The sequence below is a fragment of the Sander vitreus genome, chromosome 18 (genome assembly GCF_031162955.1).
Source record: "Sander vitreus isolate 19-12246 chromosome 18, sanVit1, whole genome shotgun sequence".
NCBI lineage: Eukaryota > Metazoa > Chordata > Actinopteri > Perciformes > Percidae > Sander > Sander vitreus.
In genome coordinates this window covers 29641077-29646398 of record NC_135872.1, presented here as the reverse complement: position 1 = coordinate 29646398, position 5322 = coordinate 29641077, and positions in this window count along the sequence as shown.

Genomic DNA, 5322 nt, shown 5'->3' with positions numbered 1-5322 from the left:
TGTGTCACAGGTGATAGCCAATCAGCAGAGGCGTGTTTGTAAACTTGTGGTAGGCTACATCCGTGACGTTCCACTTCCGGGATTGCTCCGTTGCCGCCGGAAATTCCGCGGGATGTCCCTCTTTTCAGCTGGATGTCCGTCCCCTTCCTCTTTCTTTGTGTTGGCGTTCTAACCTCTGGTGGATTTGTGAGGACTATGGTTAACTGCTCCTCAGATCTCTGCAGGGTAAATCCAGACAGCTAGCTAGACTATCTGTCCAATCGGAGTTTTCTGTTGCACGACTAAAACTACTTTTGAACGTCCACATGTTCCACCAAAACTAGTTCCTTCCTGAGACTTGGGCTTCACTTTGTACAGCGAGAGGAAGTGGAGACACGGCGGCCATCTTTAGATACAGACCGTGGTTTATAGCTTGTTGTACTGAAGAAAAGGCCAACAAGAAGAATACATACATAAATGAGTGCAGCTTTCAGGCAGTATATATTCATACAGTATATCTAAAAACAAACGAATACATGTATCAGTCATTAATATTATTATATAACAAAATGCACAAATTACGCCTCCAGACCAGCAAAGCTCAGCCAACCAGCCAGTAAATAAAGCCCTCTGACATTTGACCTTTGCTGGTGGAAAAGTGTGCGGGTTGATGCCTCCCACAGTCAGTTCCACCTGCTGCTCTAAAGCCCTACAGTCATGTCAAGGTGTGAGGAATTTGCTGACGCAGTGTACAATAGGCATTTTACTTCCTTTTCTAGCTGCTCTCATCCCTCCCCACTCATTCTATCGTGAACCCGAGGGCATCTGGGAACAAGATGTTCATCTCACCGTGATGCACCGATGCCTCAGCAGCACGCTGTCTGCAGCATTCAACACACCACAGGCAGCACTTACAGCAATGCAACTCATCTGTTGTCCCAAAAACTCGTATTCATTTCTTTATTCCTCTTGTTTTCATGGATGTTATTTTGCAACTGAACAACTCAGACTTAGAGAAAGTTGAAAAGCTTCAGCTTCCATAGGATTGTGGAACGATTGTTTAATGGAAGTCAATGAGCAGAATGTTGAAACAAGCATCACACCTGTTGAACTTTGCACTTCACCTACAGTATACTTGAGCATGCTTTAAGCCATACATGTCTGTCATCCTTTAGTACAAATACATGAGGCACACACTCTGAAGTTACACATTTCCATTGAGATGTTCATTTTTCGTGTTTATAAAGGGTATGTCTTGTGCTGGTCAGTGTACATGTACTTTGACCTTTTCATTGAGTGTATTGTAAACTAGTACTGTGCCTTGTGTTATTCTTCAGTTACCTGTTGTATGCACTGTATTTATGTATGTATGTGTATGTTGTTGTAGTCATTCATGTTTCTCTAGAGTTGTCCTGGTGACAGCTAACCAGACTCTGTGTTAATGGATAATGGTACGTAGAGTGACAGCCAGCCAAACTCCATCCAATAACGATGGGAGTTGGGAAGTTAGCATCAGAGCTCTCTAATGTCTTCCATGTTGGCATCACATTGATCTCATTTGTGAATGAGTGTGAAAAGCCTTTGCTTTCTTAAGCATTACAGCCGAGGATGGAAAGTGACTGCTTCTGGTGCTGGTGCATTTCTGGCAAACACAGAAGCACGAGGATGGGAGGCTTTTAAAAATGACCTATTTCCTACTTCCTGTTTCCTGCTTCCTGTGTGCAACACACCTACATAGGAAAGTCCAATATATGGCATGACTTCACATGATTGCAGGCAAAGGACAGAACAAAGATAAATACATTTCAGAATGTTCACTTCAGCTAACTTGAACTAACTCTTCAACTTCCTTCAGTGCGAGCTAATGGTCTTGTTCGTGCTGCCTTCCAGTCGTTGGCTGCAGTGATGTGGTTGTATACTCCATGACATCACTGTGGTTACAGACTTGATCCTCCAATAAGAGAGGGGAGTGAAGCACTGCTTTCCTGCCCCTCCACTTATGTCAGTGTTTCTGTTTCAACTGCCACTTCAACTTCTCTGGGTGCTTCAATACAAGAACACAGATCCCACGTTGTCAGATACTGAAGCAATTTCAAATGTTTCCACTGCAGTTTTTAAGGTTATGGGAGTTTTTCTCCAGCTGGTTCTGAGTCTGTGCCTTGTCACCCTTCACACAGTGTGGGGAGTGAAAAGTGCAACATATCCTCATACGATTCATATATTTTCTAAAAAGTTATGCAATATTTTTTGTGAGTTATCCTACAAATGTCCAGCAACGTGAGCGATCAGTGTGCCTACAGTGCACACAACAAAACAACTTGGTTAGTTTCAGGAAGAGATCCTGGTTTGACGGTTATGTAACTTACATACATGGTGTTACATTTGACTTTGTTTGTTTGACTAGCCATTCACCCCGACCTCCTCCCCACGCAGACTTTGGCGCTCTTTATACTACATCGCCTGACATCTTCCTATAGGCAGCCCTGCACGTCCTGGCTCACGACTACAAATGAATAATGCATTATGTTTGGTAGGTAGGCCTAGCAGTAGGAAGGGTGACACAACAGCCTGAGCTGCACACACAGGCTCTCTTCAGACCACTGATATGCCAAGTCAATAAAAATGAAAGAAAAAAAAAAAAAAGCATCAGAAAAGGAGCAGCGGCTCACACTCCCCCACCCCTCACCCTCATTAGTGCCCCTCTAAATAACCCCCAGTGAAATTATGAATGGAGAAACAGAGTTCAGTGCTGTTCCAAATAACTAATTAATTCAAGATCCCAATTAGCACACTTACACTGTTACTGTAGCTAAAATGCAGTGTGTAATTACATAATGCATGAAGTGGAGTAAACAAAGAATCCGATGCTAGAGCGTGCTCCTCTGACATATTTGACTCCGTTTCCAGTTCTTAAATAATCGTCTGCAGCCACTTTGAAGACCAACCAGGGAATCATGCAGATTAATGGAATCCTAACTGGCACACGCTGCAATTTATAGACCAACATGCAAAATATTATGACCCAAATTCTGTCCATTATTAAAAACGGCAACATCTCTCTCTGCCACTGCTAGCCTATTTAAGTCACCCAGTTTCCATGGCTACCATGCCATAGATACAATCTAAAGCACACGCAGGTTTTCAAGTGCATCATCAACTTTGCCCTGCAAAGAGGGAAGAGGGATGACATCACCACCTTACAGTCATTATTGCACTTGAACAAAGGCTAATTCAAAGATTTAAAAGGGGAGGAAAGCATCTTTTGCTGGGATGCCTGGTTATTGGTTGCAGGTTTAAGGCTCCAAGTACCTTTGAGTTAATACGCTAGACCAGGTTTTGGTGCTGCTGCACTCACGTAGGGTTTTCAATGTCAATACTTTTTCAGTACTGACCAAAATGTCTCTCTAGTCCAGAGTACACAAACCTGACCTGGATCAATTAAAAAGTATTAGAGGGAAATTCAAACTACTCTACACACAGGGATTTAAAGATGCACGTCCTAAGCAGTCTTAGAAATGTGACACTGGGGTTTCATCTGTCCTGTGAAAATAAAATCTTACATGCACAGTCAAACCGCCACAAATGGACAGTAGCCTTCCTTCCTCGGTCACACACACAAACAGAACATCGCCCTGGATTTCCTAGCAGCCCACAGTGGGCCAAACACTGCGTCCTTCTGAGAACAAAAGAGCCCAGAACAAAGCTGGCAACAATACGCAGTCTTCCTTATTTCCAGCAGTTCAGTGAGGGCGAGCAGGAGCACATACACAATACCTGGCTGGAGAAGGACGATGACATCATTCCTCCACAATGAAATGACTCATTGTTCCCTATTTAGCTATCGGCTTCAAACGCAGACAGCAACCAAACAGAAGTCTTGGTCAGCAAAATGTTCAGATAATTTCAACCTGAAATGTAAACCAGAGCCTGCTAATAGACAAACAGCTCATATTCAGGCTCCACGCTATCAAAGGCCAGACACGGCTTACGTCACTCAAGCTATTTCTATATATGAGATAAATCGGCTCATTTCAAGAGTGGCTGTTCACACAATCAATAAAGTAGGTCGGGCTGACATGAGAAGGATTCACTTTGATCCTGGCCATTGATACACTGAACATGTGCACTTCTTTGTCTGTGAAAAAACAGCTCCACAGCTCCTGATGGTGACAGAGACCGGATGTTTAGCACCACCTGCTGCCACTTTGCGTGTACTGTCCTCCACATGCACAGAGAATATGGGTAACGCGTAAAACAAATGCAAAAGCAAATGGGACACGTAACATACCGTTTTGGGGAAATGCGCTAAATAGTCAAAAGTATGTGGACATCAGAACATTTAGTCTACAAAATGTCTCGTTTTTTTGTCCTAAAACTATCAGCCAGATCCATGCAGTTAAAGGTCACGACAGGCAGTAAATCACTACACGACTGATCCTGATCTGAAGCGCCAAAGTGTTCGGAGATGCTGTACATACTCAGGCTTTCAACAAGTCAAATTTAAGACTTTTTTTTACACCTTTAGGAATGAAATTTAAGACCTATATCACGACATAAAAGTGCAATGAAATGCAGTCACCAAAGAACTTGCAAAGTAAAAAGAATTATTAAAATTGAATAAAAGCGACATGGAGTAATACTAATCTGTACATATACAGAAAATTATAGTTGGACGGGCGAAATAAAGAACTACAACACCACGAAATAAAAAAACCAACCTTTCAGTGAGCATTAGAGGTAGCCTTACATGGACATAGGAAAATGTAATACCGGTTTAAAATTATTTAAGACCTAGAACACAATACTTCAGCGAATTTCAGACTTTTTAAGACCCCGCAGAAACCCTGGTACTACAGTAAGGGGGCGATACACATTCTACAACACTGCTCACCTTATAGTCAATAAAGTGAGTTTAGCCTTCATGTTTCCACAAAGCACTGAGACCCATGAGGAAATAGTCGTCTCTGTAGGGAACACAAAAGTCTAAATTAATCCATAATGTTCCATTTAGTCTCAAAACTATATTTGTTGGCCTTTTTGTGTGGATTTGTTTCACAGCAGACTGAACCGACCAGCTGAGTGATCTCCATGACAACTGAGCAAACTCCACCCACTGAAGAAAACCTAAAGATGCAGTTGAAAGCTCCAGTATGGGGACCTTGAGTAAAGATTTGTTTTGATCAAACCCCAAACTGTACTAACTAACTCAACTCAAAGTCCACTTATTAGCCTTTCTCCAGGGCTTTTAACTATCTCCTGGTCTTCATCAGCAGCTGAAACATCTGTGTGATCATCACATGCAGTTCTTACTGAAAACACAAACATTTAGGCAGATAACGTAGA